Source organism: Temnothorax nylanderi, unplaced genomic scaffold, assembly GCF_030848795.1.
Source record: "Temnothorax nylanderi isolate EJ_2023f unplaced genomic scaffold, tnyl_v1.0 TNYL_tig0083_pilon, whole genome shotgun sequence".
Taxonomy (NCBI): Eukaryota; Metazoa; Arthropoda; class Insecta; order Hymenoptera; family Formicidae; genus Temnothorax; species Temnothorax nylanderi.
In genome coordinates, this window is record NW_027249145.1 from 698,990 (window position 1) to 719,423 (window position 20,434).

Consider the following 20,434-nt stretch of genomic DNA (forward strand, 5'->3'; position numbering starts at 1 on the left):
CGGAGCGTTCCACGTCTTATCTAATCTCCAAGAACGCCGGTCGGTGTCTGCTTCATCGCCTCGGCCTGGTAGTGAGAAAATATTGACGAACATTCTTTCGCTTTTAGCCCACGAAGTAGGCTATTGTTAGACACTTTTAGGGCCACCCATCCGGTTTCCCTTCAATTTACAATTTACGTATGTACAATTATATAAGTGGAGATGTTAATTGAATTGAATACTGCGTTCCCCGATTTGATTTATTCTCCGATCGGCGAAGGTAATAATAATAATAAATTTATTGTTATATTTCTTCATTTCTTCTTTTATAAATACTTCATTAATTTTTAATCTTCTGTAGATATTTAAGAAATAAAATGTATCTGCACATTTCGTATACACCAATAACAAATACTTATTTTTAATGATCCGAATTTAATTGAAGATGCTAACGGAAATTATAATTAGCTTTGCGATTTTTGATCGGACGACTTCAACGACGTTTAATTAAAACAGGAGAGTATACAATATCTTTAACTGTTGAACATTCTTTGCAGATGACGATCGACATGGCGACGTCGTAAAATCGACGCGGCTCCTCATTCTTCATGGATCATAAGTGATAACGCGGGAGAGAAATGATCATCATTGTGGGACTCCGTGAGAAACGCACTCCTTAACGCGACTCGCCTATCCAAAACGTCGCCGAGCGTCGTCATGACGCGTCTGGATCGCGCATGAACGATCGCATGCCACTCCAAAGACCACCTCGTCGACGATTCCGGATGAGCTGGTGACTCGAGCGACGTGCCTGACGTCTAACAGTGTCTGACGGTGTCAGGTGCATCGTAATAAAAAAGAAAAGAAAGAAAGAGAAACGCGGCACGCGAACAGCGCAAGCGAGAGAATTGCGCGAAATAGTTTGTCGTCAACGCGGCAGAAAAGTACGCGAGTGTGTCGTAAAAAAAGAGACATGCGAGGGATGCGTCCCACCGACGAAGGGTGGGGTCTTTGGGTACCGATAAGGCTTATCCGGAGATACGATGGTCGGCAACTGCGCTCGTCGAGTCATCAGTCGTAGTGCTCAGGTGCCGTCGACGAGATCGTTTCGCCGCTCAGGTCACAGTGATCTCGCGATTCGCGCGCCGTTCTGCAGCTCCGACGAGGTATCTTGAAAGTGTCGCTTCCGGCCAGGTGTCCAGTGGTGTCGCGTGAGTCCAAAAGGTACGGGGAAGTCGCGCGGTCTCAGTGAGAAAAAGAGCCGCGGGGGAAACGCGCTATAAAGTCGAGGACGGCGACGAGCAAGAACGATAACGGGCAATCACTGCCACGAGAGCGATTAATCGCCGTTTCCAGGGTGCCTCGAGTTTTTAATTTGACGCTTTAGCGCGTTAAGTGGGTGCCGACAAAGAGCGTCGACGTGTACCGAGGGTGTGGGTGAGAGCGGGCGAGGAGAGGCGAGGGGGAACGGCGAGGCGAAAGTTGAGTATAGAGCTGGAGAGGCAAAAATGTGTACCGGACAAAAGGTTTAGGTGTAGCATATCAAGATATAGTTTCTGTTCTCCCCCTCTCCTCTCGTCGCGCCTTTTTTTCCCTCGTCTCTTCACTTTTTCGCTGTCGCTTACGGCATAAGCCCCCGCAAACGACGGTGCTCCGTCTCTCCTCTATTTTTCCTATTTTTCTCGCCCACAGCATCATGCGCTTTGTACAGCTTCCGCCTCATGTGTTAAATTATGTGCGATCTCTTTGACATTCGACAACCGTTGTAGTTCCGGTAATTATATCCCTCCGTTCTCGCCGTGAATTCTCGCTCCTCCACTTCAACTCGCCTTTTCCCTTCAAACCAGCGCATTCCTGGCGCCCTCGTCTTTTTGCCCTCGACTTCGGACCTTCAAATGTAATCCGCAAGAAGCTAAAATCTCTTCACCGTGAGTTCTTACACCCGTCGCGTCGCGTCGGCTCGGCTTCTCTTCCTTCCGCGTTTTGCAGTGGCAGATTTGCAAGTATCTATTCAATTCTCTCTTGGTTTTGCAAGAATAGATCTAGTAAAACCGACGGAACTTCAAATTATCTCAACTGCGACTCTTTTAACTTCGCCTTATTTTATATAATCGCCGGAAATTCTTTTCTTAACCTCATTCTGTTAATGATTAGTGCCGTATGAACGTTTTCCGAGTCGCTGTGACCGAATCGCTTGCACAATGTTGAACTTAAAACATAAAAAAATTAATAAATTAAGAAAAGTTGTAAATTCATATTATATATTACGTACAGCAACTGTCCTTTCTTTATCTATACTCAACTTTTCGCTCAGAGATCAATTTTGATTAAATTTTAATTAGATCACATCAGCAAATAGAACTGTCACGATTAAATAAAAAATTGGACTCAAAATCTTGGAAAGCCGCAAATAATAATTTCTATGTCAGATTTTGGATCGATAAATAGAATTACATATATATTTTATTTAAATTTTTACTTCAATTTATATAAAATAAATAAATAGGAAGGAATTTCCATTTTCATTTTTCAAAATTCTATTCCAGAATTCTTTTTCAATTACATCAAAATTGAAAATATTATTTATAAATGGAGTATACTCAAATTAACCATACGATATAAAGTTTATATAAAATATAAAAAAGGAATATGTGACACATTTGAAGATTCTAACTGCCATCCACTTTTCCGCTTCATAAACTCTCCCGCTTTGGTTTCGTTAAAGTTGAAGAGTCCATAGAGTTTCGTCCTATTGCGCGCGACGGGAAATCGGCAAATGCTCCTTCGCGCCAAGTCGCGGAAACTAATTCGAATTCTCAGGCGACGGATTCTCCCCGTCGTATCGTTCCGCTGAAGCTCCATCAGTTTCTTCCTATCGCGCGTATCTCCCACGTTCTTCGTTCTTCGTTCTTCCGCGCCGCGCCGGGGTTTCCAAGACTTGACCCGCTGCGAGAACGCGCGCGCGAAACAAAAGGGAGTTTGCGAGCCGGTAATTCGGGACTCGGGATTTACGCAGATGGGAAAGGCGAGGCGACTACGAGGTACGAGAAAGGTGAGAGATAGGAGGTGGGAGAAGGAAGAAAACCGGCGGGCGGTAAACGGGCGAGAACGGGCAGCGATATCAGCCTCCTTTTCCATCCTCGCTCGCGCACCGCACATGACTCGAGTTTCTAATTAAACTTAAACTTTTAATTGACTCGTTGTAAAGCAGTTTACAACGCACGCGCCCGCTTAGTCAGTTTTTCTCCACGGTGTCGTCCCGTATTCTCCACAGTTCGGCGCTCGTCTACGTGCGTTTCCCACGTCTACGCCGCGTTTTTCGTTCCGCATGGACAGATTATAATGACGAACATGCAGTTTGCAGTCGATAAGACGCTTAGGATCTTATTAAGAAAAATAGTTGAGCATATTATACTCACGAGGGAACCTCGCGAAACCGATAATTCTGATTTTGATGAAACTTTACACACATGTAGGGGGGAGGGGAGTAAATAGATGAATTTGGAAACTTTTAGTTGTTCAGAATTTTTGAGTTTGCGAGTTTTCCTCGTCAGTGATAAATGACGTTGTCCTTATGTTGCATTATTTTAATATAGTGTTATATAATTTTTAGCATTTATATAACATTCAATATTTCAATTAAACGAGCTAAAATTTCTAATTAACTGTTAACTGTATAAAGAAAAATGTTTCTGCTTCTCTTTTAGTATATCTGGATATATTTTTATCCTCAAAAATTTGAATATACTTAGAAAACTTATTTTGCGCACACAATTGATTAAATTTTGTTAGATTAAAATAAGAAGCAGATAATATAGGAATACGGGTATCAAATTAATAATTGTTTTACATAATTTCTGTGAAGAAAGTAATTTTAATTCGATCTCTGAACACGAGGTTTTCGTGAAACTGATAAAAATAATATCATTAAACGTGGAGAATTAGAATATTCAGGAGAGACAAAAATAAATATACAGATGGATACGTGATTTAAGCCGGTGTTCATAGTTAGATCTTATATTTAAGATCATCTCAAGTTTATCTTTAGAGGTTGTATTATACAATTTGGTTTATTTACTATGGAATCTGAAGATGAACTTAAAACGATCTTAAACACATATAAGATCTGACTGTGAATACCGGTCTTGATTATATTTTTAATTATTTTTATAATCAGTCCGCATCGGCAGTATTGCACATACTGTATGTCAGTCTGCATGAATCTTAAATTGATAACGAATGCATAAGCTCGTTGATTAAATTTAATGACGCGTGGATCGATAATCACATACATAAAATCATCCGTGAATGTAGATAAAATCCTTATCTGTCACCGATACTTGTCCACAGGGTTTCGTATTCGCACCCACAACTGGATCGTGTCACAAGGGATCTCAAAAGACGCTCCAATATCCGTCTGAGTTCTAAAGTATACGAAACGAAAGGTCGGATCGATCGCTGTCAGGAGTCGCGACGCTCGTACGAATTGAACAAGACTTCAGCGGGACCAGTCTTTTCGGCCGCGTGCTCTCGTGTTGTCGTGCTTAATCCACGTGATGAGTGTGTGCTCCTCGTGCTAAGATTTCGAGTCGTCGTTATTCGTGTATCGAAAGTGTCCGGTGCCGTTCTCGCAGTTCGCCTGAGACCCTTGAAGTTATAGCTTGTTCGTGCACGGTACAGTCGAGTTTGAGGGTTGACGCCTTCAAACCGTAAGCGTACAATAATCCTGTCTTCCTCAAGGATAAACGAGACCGAGCGAAGGAGGCACCGACTTCCGGTCGCCAAACGAACTCCGATGAAAATGCTACAGTCACTGACCGCTCTGGCGGGTAAAATCTCGCCGGGCTCCCCCACCGACAGCAACGCTAACAAGGTGCACATGCATAATAACAACAATAATAACAACAACGTGGTGCACCACCATCCCTACTCCAAACAGCAGACCCAGCCGTCTCCGTCGCACTCGGCCAACGGCGACCAGAAGGAAAATACGTGAGTTTTTTGTTGTTGTTTTTATATTGCAAAGTTTAAAAAAAACTACAAAAAGGATTTTTGTGTATTGGTTATTTTTAGTTTAATATAGGTAATCGTATTTTTAGGGCCAGATAAATAACTTAGATTGTCAATGGCATTTTTGTTTTATTATATATAAAGTTTTGCAAATGGTAAATAAGGATTGTGACAATTATGGTGGTTTTTGAAAATTTTTTGCTATTTTTTGCAAGTATTTTTGACAGTTGCAGATCAAACAGTTATTGCGCAAATCACGATATTCTACAGAAAGCGTAGGAATATTAAGTAACAATAACGTTAGATTATTTGCTGCTGAGGCAAATTGTTAATTGCAGTAACAAAACTCAATGACGTTCATTTGTGCGTTGCTGAATAATTACTGACTAATGTGAAAGTAGGTCGCCCATGTTACGATTACTCATTTCACACTGATAACAGAGGCTACGGAAATTTCTGCATTATGCCAGATTGGCAAATCTCATAGCCCATCGGAAATCTATTAAAATGTTTTGTTTACACTGTACGGCTTATATACATCATACGGAACTCCGTGTTATCGCCGCATTTCGGAGTTAATTAACATATTCAAGAGGCGGTTGCAGCCGAATTAACGTTAACCGTGTGTAACTAGAGTTTCTTGCTTTGTACCAATGATATAACACAGCGCAGCGTCGCACCTGCACCTGTTATTGTACCCAATAATTGTTACTGAGCGCGTTACAATCGAGAAAAAACTCCGCTATTGATGAACTTAAGATTACGCCACTAATTTATACCACATTTGATTATAATATAACGGTGACTAATTAATGAAAAATACTCTTACGTCCTAAATTTGTCATGATACAATTAATTTGATATAATAATGTTAATAAAAGAGCTGTACAACGGGGACTCGAATTATTATTACAGCTCATAAGGGTTTTATTCGTAAAAGATTGAAATAATGCTGTTTTTGCTAAAACAATTGTGAAAAAGTTCTTTTATATTCGCTGAGAAGATATCGCGGCCTTTTTTGAGTAATCGTTGACTTTAGACTTTTATTTTTCTCTCTATTTTAATTCATGGCGGACTACTGGAAAATGTAATTTAACGCTTATCCTGTGCCGTTTGTGGCTCGGTTCTTTTTTTTCCATAATTTCATTGCTCGCGAAAGCTGAGAATGAGATACCTCTTGGCATGGAAAAAACCTGCCGTGAGAATATCCGATACGAGACTTCCTTCGTAACGGAAATTCAAGCGGAAGAGAAGAGGAAGCGCATATAATATTAGGGGCACAATATATAAGAAACATTACGCTTTGAAGCGCGCGCGCGCGCGAGCGCGCTCTTCCTTCCCGTGTCGAGTCAAGAATCCTCCGGAACATCTTGATCAGGAAGGACAAGATTTCTAAAATAAACAACGTAGAAATCCAAATTCCGCTAATTGCATCTCATCAGGCTTTCAGGCTGAGAGCGCACGAAAATGCGACCTTACGTCATCGTAGATAATCCGTAACTTTTTCATAAGCACGGCTTTAAAAAGGCTGTTTACGGGGACAAAGAGGCTCCTAGAACAAGGGCTCACGTTTCTGCTCTATGTTCCCTTCTAATGGAAAAAGTATTTATGCGCGGAAAATGTCACAACGTTCTTCATCATCGTAAAGTATTCCCTTTAGCGTGTGCTCCGGTATTCTTTCAGGAATCATAAAAGAGAGAGAGAGAGAGAGAGAGATGGAAGGAAAGAGCGAGAAGATGGTGTAAAGAGAAGAGAATGGAAAAGAGAGGAGGGATAAGGGAATGTTTGTAGAGAAAAGATTCTTTTTTCATCGTCGAAAGTCAGGAGAGTGTCGCGCGCGCGCCCTTCTTCATTATTTCGTTACGTCGCGTAAACGCGTCTCTCCCTAGAATGGTATAAGGGAGTTGGAAAGGCCTAAAATAACTCGCCGACATTCCTCCGATGTGAGAGGGCTAAATCCTCTCCCTCGACCTTCGGTGCGACGTGAGACATTGCGCTATTCTTCACCTCTCTCATCGCTGCTCCTAAGTCTTTTTCATCTACCCCCCGCCGAGTGGATGTCGCTAAAATATGTACCCGTCTTATGTAAAACGAGCGCGATTCGAAGACCGGAATTTCTCCTATTTTTTTTAAATGCTTGCCGAGGCTTGCTAAAATTTCAATATAATGAACGAATGCATTTGAATAATCCGTGAAATTACAAAAATCTGATCGCATAAATTAAGAAGAATTTTTTTTCAATAAGCTATAGTTGTCCAGTATTCGGTAAATAATAAATTATCGATTGAAAAGGGCCCTCAAAAAAGGTTGGGAGCGTCCATTTATCAGATACGGCACATTTTAGGGGTGAAACGCTCGTAAATAATTCGCGCAACATAGCCGGTTTCTGTGTGACGTAAATAAAAAAGTGATAGCTTATATAAAAATATTATTCCAATAGATACTTTATCCATTTTTTTATTAAATGAATAATATGTGCGCATTTTATTAATATTCCTATGAAATTTAATTTTTATATTGTAGGTATGCTATCAAAATAGTGTGATAAAAGAATAATGATTGAATAGGGCGAGAGTGTAACGATATTTCGTCAGAGATAAATTATTTTTTTTTAATATAATTACTTAACGCGCTGCCGATAAATCACGTAAAATGGTATCGCTAAATAGAAAGCGTAGCATATTGTCACGTATAATGCCGGTAACATAAAATAAATGATATATCGATGTGCGCATGACATATGATGTTTATTTTAATTTTACGCCATGCAAATAGGTATGTGTCGATATTGCCATATGACGCATATTATTTACTAGCTGGTTACCCGGGCTTCGCCCCGGAGAACATATGTAATAAGACACGCAAATAGTCTCTCTCTCTCTCTCTCTTTCTCTTTTCACATACTTTTAGTAAAAATTTGATCTGTAATTCTTTGAGATTCGGTCAATTATTTCCCGAAAAATTAGAAAAATTAGAAAAACCGGTTTCCAGAAAATCGGTAACAAAAAACTATACACATAGTGGCACTCCCCGGAAAATTCTACCCCTATTTCATATACTTTTGGTAAAAATTCGGTTCAGGGATTTGGGCTGGGCGTTGATGAGTGAGTCAGTGAGTCAGTCAGTCAGTCAGGACATCTTCCTTTATATATATATAGATGGCGTTATCTGCGATGTATCGCCACAATGAGCAGTTTGGTTGCATCATTTGCTTTAATAAGCGATGCACAATGCGGCGCGATATAAATAATTTTTTGCCTAGATAAATAATCTATATTTCCTTCCGAACCGAGCGAGGGACGCGATTGTAAGGTAAATTGTTACATAAGTTTACAAGAGCGCACTAACGGTATACTACAGGTTCCTTGACAATTGTAGGGTTTAAGTGATATGTGCGACTCTAGGGAGGAATTCATTTAACAAAAGGGTCGCTGTGGATCCCTAAAGGTCGGTATACGGGGGGTTCCTTTATCTAGATTCGAATGCCTCACCACGCTGGAAACACATAGAAATTAATTTCTACTTGTCGACAGGTACGATTTCTATCTCGCCTCGGAGAACGATTAGGGTATCCCGCGCAGTTTACTCACTGTGAATTACATAAATATTTGTCGCCTTCGAGCTACGCGAATAGCGTTCCACGTTTGCGCGCGTTCGTCGCATTATCGCACCGTATCTAGACACAAGCACTGATAACAATTCTTATCAAATCTCACGCCATCTTAAATGAGGCAAAACGTTCTTTCTTGTACTTTGTTTGCAGTTCATGTTAATTTATCGTATTTTGCGCAATATATTTCCGATTTAAAAATCTGTTCGTAAAAAATCACTGATACGTAGATTTAAGAAGATAATAACATGTAGATACTAATACACTAACATACTAATACACTAATACACTAACATTTTTACAATAATAATATATAGTGTATACGAATAAACATTATTTATAAATATATTATGAGCATTCCAAATGCATGTTATTTGACTTGATTTGACTCTTGCAAACATTAATTAATCGTCACTAATCATTTCCTCTTATAAATAATGTTTACTCTCACAAAATGCATTACTCTCCCGACTTTTGTTAGTAACATCGATCATGTATCTCAACCTGTCGTGTCATCAGCACGCGTCTATTCGTATGCCATTAATCCGTGGGGCTGCAATACTTGCGGCTCGAGAGTAACACTGGCGAGATTGGAAATTATATTATCCAACGGGAGAATTGGAACTCTCTGCAAACAGCATTACCGCGCCATCCATCTTCCTATCGGCACCTCCTCCAACAAACTTTGCCAATAGATCATTTTTCTATCTTCGAGTTGTCGTATCCGGTCACGTATCCTGGCCGTAGATTCTCGTATTCTGCTTTCGTAGCAGGTTCCATGGGGGCTATTCGGATCGCTCGCATACTCGCCGGTCGCGTCCGCTTTCACGAAAATTAAATCCGTATCGATGAAGCGTCGAACGCAAAGTCCGAGTCCTCTTTTCCGCACTTTTACTCGCGGCAGAATCGATGGCGCGCGTACGCGACAGACATCGCATCGCGCCGTTGTCGCTCTCTCTGTCGAAAGCAGAAATGAGAAACGCTTAAAATCCGCGCGCGAAGCTACCGACGCACGGTGCAATCCTGTCGGGAAGAATCGGAAAGATTTACCAAAGCCTCTGACGGAAATCAGGACATCAGACGTGAAGAGTCTGCGGTACCATTGTTAGGCTTCGGTACTTCAGCGTCTCTCGTCCTGACAAACGTTTTAGCGACGAACGCGATCGTTCCTCGGATAGCGAAAGAAAGATGAAACAGATAACCCACGTCTGAAACTTGAAGCTTTCGTCTTCTGATTCGATAAAATAAAACCGATATTGCTCTCTTTTTTTTAACAATAAAGAAGTTGAATCAATATATAGATTTAATTTACTTTTATATGAACACGATGGATGCTGAAGAGAGAAGAAAGACAAATAAAAACACAATATATAATTATATCAAATACTAATCTTCCGATAGAAGCTCTTTCTTTGTAAATGCTAATAATAATAAATAGAATATAGGCTTTATTGTTCCGTATGAGATTACAATGATTTTCATTACCAATATTAATAATAAATACATACTCTTTTATGAGATTTGTTAAAATATGAATTGAGACATTTTTAGATATCGCAAAAGCTTCAAGTTTGACATTTTTATCCTTCAATTTATTTATTCCGGAAGGAGCTTGTCAACACAAAATTCCGCTAAATCTTTTCAAAAGTGCTCGGCATGCACTTCTGGCGAGCGTACGAATAAGAGACATAAGGAGTCGTGGGGCGGGGAGGAGGGGAGAGGGGGAAAGAGGCGATCTCGAGTGCTAGTAGCAGTCTGGAGAAGGAAAGGACGGTGGGAGGCATCGTCTGAGAAAAATCTCTGACAAATCCGACAAATCCAAATACAGAAAATCCTGCCGAGCACGCGCCTATCCACCACTTCAGGGTACGACGCCGTCTTCCTTTTCCTCATAGCATCCCTCCGCGCATCCGGCCAAACCACCCAACCCCATCCACCCTCCCCCCCCTTCCTCCACCTTGGCACGTGTGCAGATGCTGGGCGTCCTACTCGTGTCGGTGGTTACGCGCGTTCTCCTCGAAGGCGTAAGCAGTTCCCGAGCATGGCGTCGCGTCGCGTCGCGTCGCCCATGAGGCACGTAGCACGTAGCCGTGATATTGTCACATGCCTCCGGTGCAAAGCTCCAAATTGTATCGTCGTCGCCCGTCGCGGATGCATGTGCGACCGACGACTCTCTCCTCCGCGTGCGTCTGGTCGCGCACCACCCTTCTTTCCGGCCCACCCTCCCGGCTTTCCCACCCCACTTACACCGACGACAATAATATCCGACACGCTCCGGCTATTCCTTCTCTTTTCGAGCTGACGGCATTGTCTTGCAGTTTTTCTCCCTTTTCTCTCCCGTCTCTAACCGTGCGACGATCGAAACGGCACGTCCGAAAGCGCAGAACGTAAGAACACGCTATTGAACTAAAAAAATGTCTACTTCATAATAGATTTCTTGTTTGAGCGAATTTTAAACATGTCGCGACTTTATATCAAATTTTATATTGAAATGAATCATGAGGTAAACTGTCATTGATTATTATATTATTATATAACTTTTTAGAACATATAGGATTCAGTATATGTTTTATTAAAAGACCTTTTTTTTATTGAAATTCAGTAATTTTCTGTCAATAATTCTAAGTGCTACTAAAATTTAATGTTATTACGTATACCCAATATTTACTTAAACTATAATTGAATTTTGAGCTAGTAATTTGTTTTAAATTACATTTTTACAAACTTACAACAAATACATATTTCTGATAATATCTTGACAAGTTGGTCTTTGAATAATTTATATTTAATAATTTCGAAATCGATGTTTGACACGTTTGTTCTAATGTTACTTGAGAAGGACACTTTCCGGAGATTGAATTTTGCGCAGCCTCGTGTCACTATTCATGCTTTCAGTGACAAGCTGTTATCCTCTCGCCCCAGATGCTCGTGCTACAAACGCGCACTTACCGGATATTTATTCATCATAATTCAATCCCTCCGTCGCATCTCGCCTTCGGTGCGCGGCGAACCGATCAAATTCATCATGGTGGAAGGCAAAATTTTATCAACGAATCTATTTAAGCGGATAACGGAGTCGTTACTTTGTTCGCTAATCCGCGAGCTTCCGGCGGGGTGGTTCGTCCGCGGGAGCGCTTTTAACATCCGGTAATCTGTCGACGGTAATCTTTTTAGCCTCCCCGTGGCTGCCGACGCGCCAGTAGTACAGAATCGCGAAAGAGAGCGGGAGCACGAGTGAGGCCATGGAGAATAGGTGCGCGGAAGGTGGCGGTCGCGAGGGTGCGATTTACAACGATGTAATTTGCCGAATCTATAAACCGACCGCGAAGTAAGCGTAACCACTGATGGATAAGTAATCCATCCAAGTTACGCCCGTAGTAGTATGACTCATAACATATTCCATTGTGCTATTGTCATTTTCCTTGCCGTTGCGATGACATAAAATCCAACCATAAACTAATCCTATTTTTTCTTGTTCGTCGCGCAAGTAAGATGTTCAATTATTATTAATCTTCCTTAATAGAATAATTTAAGATTTTTTCAATCGTTTTCATTTAAATATAAGCAATACAGGAATACTTAGAGAATTTTTATTAGATCTGCAGAATCTGTGGAAGAATATTAAAAATAAATAAGAAATAAAAGAGAAGATTTATTGGTAGCTGCTGTGCTGCAATATGCGATACCTTTATTTTTTCCTTCGAGTTCACGTATATGATGCTAAATAATCTTAATCACAGCTTGGATTAAGCAACGGTACTAAATCTCGAAACTATATGTGAATCTCTTGCGTATAAAATAGAACGTATCCATTACAATAGAAACCAAGATTAACAAAGTTAAGCTTCAGAATGATATTGATCGAAAGGATTCCGCCGTGAAAAGTTTACACGAGTCCGAGCTGCGAACTTTCTGCTGAGCATATTCGAGTATGTAGGTATTTATTGTTACTTTTATGTTCTACAATGCATGTTGGTTGTCAATGGTGCTCATGTTAAAGGGAAACGTGCACTTTTATCAATTATAGAAACAAAATTACACGTCCTGTTATACAAACGTTGTTATGCAGTGCTAATTAAATTTTAATTAAAACTGTCACCTGCTCGTGTCATTGAGTTATATATGACGATGACGCATATATAACTAAAATCAAGTGATGCAATTATATTGCAGAACGCTTAATAATTCTATGTAAATACTTTTATATGAACACAATAGAGTATGAGGCTAACAATAAGTGGAGATTAATGGCGAAAGGAAATAAGACAACAAAATCATTTCGTAGCCATAAAGTCAAAATAAAATTTAGAAATTTTTAGAAAATTAGCAAAAATTTAGAAATTTTATAATTATTGAAACAGATGCTACTGTATATATTTTATTTAAAGAGAATTGTTGCAAATTTACCAATAAGTAAATTATTTTCGAAAAGGACAAATGTCGGGAAAAATATTTTGCGTAGAACAAAAACATATTGACCTTTTTAAACGCGCATCATAATAATGCATTATTAATATATTGTTTAAATTTAAATTTGCCAAACTCGTTAACATTTATGCAAAAACATTGTTTCAAGTTTGCGACGCAATATTTATAATTGTTGTAGGAAAACGCAACTGTTTATCGCACATTCGAGCACTCTATTTTACGCGATAAGCGTAAATGCATTGGCAAACTCGCGCCGCGCGGAACGACAATGTGCAAATTCGTAGCGCGATAGAATTCGGTTGTTGTAACAGCCGTCGATGCCGCCGCGTTTCGCATTGCCTCGATTCATTATCAACGCCGCGTTCGTGCTAGGAATCGCTCGAATAGTAAAACGCGCGCTCGCGAGGATGCAGCAGGCAGGTCTGCTGCTGCGGTGGTTGAAAGGAAAAGTTGCTCGTCCTAGCGACCTACTTCCTCCGTCGCGCTTGTCGTCGGCAACTCTCGTCTCGTGTTCCCAAGCTCGGCGTTGTTGTTTACAACGGCGGTCCTTTGCAAACGAACAAGGAGCCTCTTTGTAAAAGGGTTGTTATAATCGAGCGGCATTCACCCCACTGTCGCGCGAACGTTCTATATCGCCGGGTATAAAGTATCAATGGGTATCTCTCTCCCCGTGTCGCTGTGAGGGAAACGGAAGCTCCGCTATGCGAGAGACACAATTAGCTACGCATAAATTACAGCGCGGTGGTTCGATCGTGATGCACAGATGCGAACAATTGCTTTGAAAAAAGCCGTTGCGTTGTATCGATGCATCTTTCTGAGAGAAACTGACGATGAAAATGATACGTAACGATTTAAAAAGGTAATGTAAAATTGCAGATTACATGATTTTTTTTTAAATTAGAAATAGCTGCCTAGAATTATTTGATGCTGTGCGTTGAAGAACAATGAATATATGGATATGGAATTTATTAAGATTCAGATATTGCAAATTATTTTTGTATTCCAAGAATATTATATATTGCGTGGGACGTATTGGTCGAACATATGTTTACGTAGTACACACGTACATTTAATCCATATGGATTTCCTGGATGAATTATCGCGAACAGCCTCAATTTTTTGACGATAAAGATAAGCGAAGGCGAAGTGTCACGTGCAACGAGATAAGGATAACTGGTATCTTCGGAGAGTGAGGCGTTTTAATTGACGATTTTATTGTCTCGGTTGCCTGATTGTCCTATCGAGTGGCGTTTCATCGTATCGGAGAAACGGCCTCTGCCTCCGCGCGCGCGTTCTCGTTTCTCTTTGACGATTAGGACTTTACACGGTACGGGAGCCATATGAATAAAGGATAAGGGCATATGTAACGTACGTCGAGACGGCGCGGCAGGCGCACGTACGTGGTCGTACGTACCGTAAACACGTGCCGACACGTACTATCGATCTCGTGTAAAATTAAAGTGCACGCCTGCAGTTCCCGCAGTCGTAGCACTCGTAAATTATTCCCGCGACCCGAGCCCTTGACCTCCGTAACAATTACCGTGATTCTAGAGAACGTTGCGCTGCGAGCTCGCATTTATCTCGCGCGGGGCGAACGCACGGACTTTTGACAAGAGTCATTCGGCTGCACCATATCGTTACGTCGCGTTACGCCGCTCGCGAGTTCGGCAACTGAGCCGCCTATTAAATCGCTCGGAGAGTGCTTGAACTTGATTCCCAGGACACGCGATTCCTCGCGCGATCGATCGGTTCGCAGTTCACCCACCTTTTCCATTTGGGAATAATACCCGCTTGCACGAAAGGATTCTTATCGCCTACTTCAACGTCCGGTCTCTTGATGTAATCTATCCGCCACGAAATTAGGCCATATCTAATTTACACGAATTTAATTCTAGATAATTCGGCCTTCTCGACTAGACTTTTTAGAATCAATGCTCTCTTAGGGAAAATCGATAGTAAATTCAAATTTATATTCTCTGACAATAAATATTTTCGCAATTTGACTTTATACACACATATATATAGAATTTCTGTTATATAAAACTAAGTTAAGCTGAGTGAAATCTAAAGAAAATTAAGCTAGTTTTTAATCTTAATTTATCAAATATTAAATTGTTTGAATGCTTATTATTAAAGCCTCGATATTGAAGTCTTTATTCTATTTTTCATTTAATTTTTAATACTTGCAGTTGAAAAGAGATTTGTGGGTTTAGGATAGTTTGCATATATGGATTTGTCAAGCTTTGTGTGTTCTTTATGATTTATCACGTCGCATGTAACACAATTTATTCTTGTATTGAATTATTGAAAAGACATTCGAATTTGAAATAAATGTTTCCCAAAATATCACTGGCCAAGTTAAACGAGGTCTGGTGATAATGACTATCGCGTAATTTATCTCGATTAGCGATATGCCCACGCAACACGAGAATGATCGATCGGATCGCAAGCTTTCCGACCTATCGAGTTATTCACGTTCTTGTAATGATATAACACATCATTAACGTAATCCTGAATAATCGGTCCGTACGAGTAATATTTTCCGATTACATCTTTGCCATACGTTATTTACCCGCAACGTTAACCCGGAAAACGTTACGGTTGACATAATTACGAAGAAATCGATTTACTTTTAACAGAATTTATTGTATGCATCATTTAACTTTTTATTGCATGGAAGAGACACGCTATTTGCATATTTACTTATTTTGCATACTCTCTATTTATTTGATAGCTGGAAATAATTCTAGTCTATAATCAGAAAAATTACACAGGATAAAATGAAGCAATTCTTCTTTTTTCCTCGGTCGAGATAAGCAACTGGCTCCAGAAAAGAGGCACTTCATGGTTTGGTATTTTCTAGAACTTATCCTTTTGTTTTAGATCCGTCTTCCTACAGAAAGCAGCTACACGAAAGTCCACTCCGGCCACTTAGCGAAAACTAAGTTACGAAGTAATTTTTCATTTTCCTTAACTGCCAGGTGTCTTACTGTATATCGGTTGATTCGATGAGAAACATAGAGGAATGTCTGTAATCCAGTTAGGAAGTATTTCTTGAAGCTGCGCTATTAGATCTCTTCGATTCGCTTCCATCTCACTCGCCGTTCTTCACGAAGTCGCGTTACAGCAGATTTTACGATAACTCACAAATACGATGCTTCGACCAATAATAAAACTAGACAAAGATTAATTTAATCATTCTTCTTGTGATATGCAATATAGACAGTAAAAATGATTAATATGTATTATATGTGTAGTTAACAAAATCTCAAAACTTCAACAGATAGAAGCAGGCAGTTTATGGTAATATCAAGTGCACACAAATTTAAAAAAAATATAAAAAAATTAAATAATATATAATTGTTAAATATAAAAATTAGAAACGGAGTTATAATTTTTTGCATATTAAAAGTGTATTTTTTTTCTTTGACGCAGATCATTATTTTTCCTGAATTAAAAAAAAATGTTATACATTTCAAACATCTTGATAATAAATCTCCTAATTTATAATAAAAGACTACGTTAGATGTTATATAATCAAGAAATAAGATTTTAGTACCTATTTATATTCCTTAAACTTAATTTGTCAAAACTTAATTCTCTGACGATTAAATTAAATACTTTTTTTAGAAAGCTCTCCCCTCAAATTTTTGTCATAAAGTCCATTCTGTTCCGAATCAAATAGTACATTGTACACACTATGTACAGTATACAGTACATATTGATTTCCGTAACCGTTTTATAATATATTTTCCATTCAATAATATGGGATCAATACTTCTGTGCGGTGGAGTGCGATATTTCTTGAAATATCATACGCGAACGGTCTGTTCCTAACCGGCGGCACGTTTCGTGAGTATTGGCGTGAAATTTATTCGATGGGCTAATAACGTGGTTGGGTCGCAGACCGCGGTAGTATCAAATTCTACCTTCGATTCTGCCCTTCCAACCCGCCCCCCCCCCCACCTGGGATCCCTTCGGAATCCTACCCTATCCACTGACATCGACTCCACCTACGCTCAATCCGGGAACCCGTTCGCATTAGCATGTTATTGGGCGGTTGTTTACTTCGGGTTAATCGTCACCTCTGGCGCCAACGATGCGGCAACCGGGTGAAAAGTAATAGAGGACCGTGGCGATTTTATTGAACAATTCTTTTCAACTTGCTGGCAATCTAGATTCAACAAAAAACAAATTATCACTTTATTTATACTATAATTATATATGTTTTTACAATTAAAAAGACAGGAAAAAAATAAGCGGTTATAAATGGCTAGGGAAACTACTAAATATCTTTAAATATAATTAATTAACGACAATGTAATGAAATATAATTGCTGTGCTTTCGTTGAACGTGATTGTACGTTGTATATGGCGGTAATATTTAACTATAAATATGGCACTAAATAAGAAAATATTAAAGCATAAAATCTTTATTTTATATGAACATATCTGTATTCATAGTTTGACACTTTGCATAAATATATTTTGTGATAATTACTCCATTATTTTCAGAAAAAAATGATGTTATCAATTGAAAGATTAATTTGATATATTAGACGCTTCGAGTGCACTTATTAATTTGCATTATATTGAACATGTTTTATCCATTAAATAAAATACGAAGAAACTGAAAGAACTACAAGAAAAGACAATTAGGGAAATTGCGAGAGTTACAGCACCAGACAAGATTGCACCGGCTGCAGCGTTTTTAATAAATAAACATTCCAACAGACGAGCGTGCGTCTTTCTTCTATCGTAACGTCACAAATGAATCGCGACCGGATTTAATCCTGGCAGGCAGTGTCGCGTGTCTCGCCGGTGTTAAAATCTGCAAAGAGCGAGCAGGGGAAGGATGGAGAGTTAATTAAACGAATAAATAACGTAACAAAGCCTCGGTGAGGAATCCAGAGGCATTGAGAGAGGAAGAGAGAGAGAGAGAGGGAGAGGGGGGGGGAAATGAGAGGCTGAGAGGATGAGAGAGGACAACATAGGAAAACGGAGAGCATAAACGTGAAGCAATGTACAGGAGCGAGAGAACACGACCGCACTCTCCGGTTCTCTTTCAGCGACTCGGTGTTGCAGATATACGCCGTATTGTCTGCACCTCTTCCATTCTTCCTCACCCTCGGCCTGAAAGCACGCGATGTCCTACGATCCTTTGCCTCCGCCTTTCATCCTGTTTGTCATTATTGCTCGCTATGCCTTTGCTGCGTCCACGTTTCTCCGTGGCTCTTCGGCAATGAGCCGATACTTTGAACATTTCGGAGCGTCGTATTACACTCCATCGTTTCAGTCCGCACGTTAATTAAAAAGCGCTGAAGCTATCTGACGTGTGAAGATCCTTTGCAATGGAAAGATTACTTGTCGGAGCCTCGAATTGATTTCGATTTACTTGACGATTGAAGAATGTCAAATTAAGAAACAAACTGAGAAGGAATTGATGCCTAATAGAATTTTTATTCAACAACAATCGTGAACCTGAATTTGTAATTGTTGTGTATATTTTTTATGTCGCAATTCTGTAAACTTTTGTTTTTCCAGTTTCCACTAACCAAATTTTTAATTCTGTAGATTTTTGGCTGTATTGGTTTTTTAGTTTAACGAATCTCAATATAAACTTTTGCGCTCAAAGCTTGCAAAGATTTAATTAATCTTTAGATTTTTCGTTGCACAAACTCTTTATCTCGAGACTATCGATCTTCAAACTAGGAAAGATCCGTCATTTTAAACTCGCCTGCAACAAGAACGTTCGCCCTAGCGAAAAGAGCTCGCTGACATGCAATTCGAGAAACCGCAAATTAGTCTCTTTGGATACTTTCGTGGCATGGTGGGTCGGTAGGGCTATAAAAATCCGCGATTGCTACCTTAGTCCCCTAATTCTGCCATGCCACATAGTCGCTACGTTTGCCCATGAAACGTCGAGAGCACTTCCATAGGCGGATTGAGCGCCTTCATGAGCGGCAGGCACGCGAATTGGATATGACAGTGCTGTACAAATCCACTTGCATAGTATAGAAACGAAGGAAGGGAAAAAGCTTATTGTTTTACTTAGAAAGTGATGGTTTGCGGAAACATCGCGGCGCCTACACGCAGAAAAGTACATACTACCTGCAAGTAAATATTACTTGTTCTAAGTATTTGATAAGTTTATGTATCTGCAAATCTACCATAAAGTCATCACAAGCATCACATTTACTCAAAATATATTCTAGGTTTTAGCAAGTCTACTTCAAACAAGAATATTTAACTAATACAAGAATTTGGTTTACTTACTATATATCTAGAGTCTACGCAAGAGAAGCATATACTTAAGTACATAATATTCTTGAAAGAAGGAGAAATTCTTGTTTTCAGCACAAAATGATGAGCTTTTCTAAGACTTGTGCCAAGTATATCTTAAAACTATTATAAAGAAAATATTCTTTGTTGAAGAAAACTATCACTTAAAAAAATAAATTAAAATAAGTAATTACTTTCCTGTAGAATGATATTTTTCTGTGTGTATGCTACAATAATGAAAAGATCAAGTATTCATCATTTACACATGCAATTGGATATGCAAATAAGATGATACTTGATTCTCCTCGGCGTTATAATCTTGGAAAATACTAAACTAATTGCATCAATAAATAATTAGTTAAGAATACGATTATATGTAACTCTCTAGCATTAATTACAATTAAAATCTTTCTCACTTTTTACTGTTATTTACTAAATGTATTTATTTTCATAATATTACTGGATCTTTTTTATGTTACAGGTAAGTCACTTCATCTCGAATATTATTTATACAAGGACAAGATTTTCAAGGATCCTGTAAATGAGTGAGTGAAAATATAAAGATTTTTTTTTCACGCAGCTTCTGTTTAAAGTTTAATCAACGCTAAGGGATTTAGTAACCGTGTGCTGTTTTATAAATTTGCATTCAACTCTATTATTTTTGCCGTTAAATGAAAATAAGAGGGAGAGAGCGTGATCTCGCCCATGCTCCGTAAATCATTAGTTTTATCAAGCTGATCCACGTACGTGCTTCTGTTTTATCTGCTGGACTAACTGGCCATTCGTTAAAAGCGGCAGAAAAATTTCGAAAACAATGGGCGGTACGCATACGAGGATTGTTTGATTGGAAGCTCATACACGAAAGCCGGAAAAATACTGTCACGCCAATTGGATGGCAAGAGCAATCGACTTGGTCGTGAACGCACGTCAAACGTTAAACGTTGTCACAGATCAAACGTACACAGCTGTCGAATTAAGCATCGTGCTATTATAATTGATACATCCGTTTGCCAAGAAAATACGAAATAGATGGAATTGTTCCCCGGTCTTTTTTTATGCAAATGCAAATTTAACATTTATATATGCAAATGAACTTATCGCGTAGCGCGAAAATTGATTTTAGAT

At 39.3% G+C, this 20,434-nt stretch overlaps 1 long non-coding RNA gene across 3 annotated transcripts in view; it reads left to right on the forward strand.

Annotated features, from left to right (window-relative positions):
• Positions 1–19,866, forward strand: part of LOC139774592 (uncharacterized) — a 208,368-nt gene extending 188,502 nt beyond the window's left edge. Inside the window, exons 5-7 of one of the 3 annotated variants that reach the window (XR_011718615.1) lie at positions 537–1,203; positions 4,330–4,971; positions 19,791–19,866. This is a non-coding gene — a long non-coding RNA (uncharacterized lncRNA). The remainder of the gene's footprint in view (positions 1–536; positions 1,204–4,329; positions 4,972–19,790) is intronic. The other 2 variants (XR_011718614.1, XR_011718613.1) reach the window with 2 other exon arrangements.
• Positions 19,867–20,434: the final 568 nt, after the last annotated feature.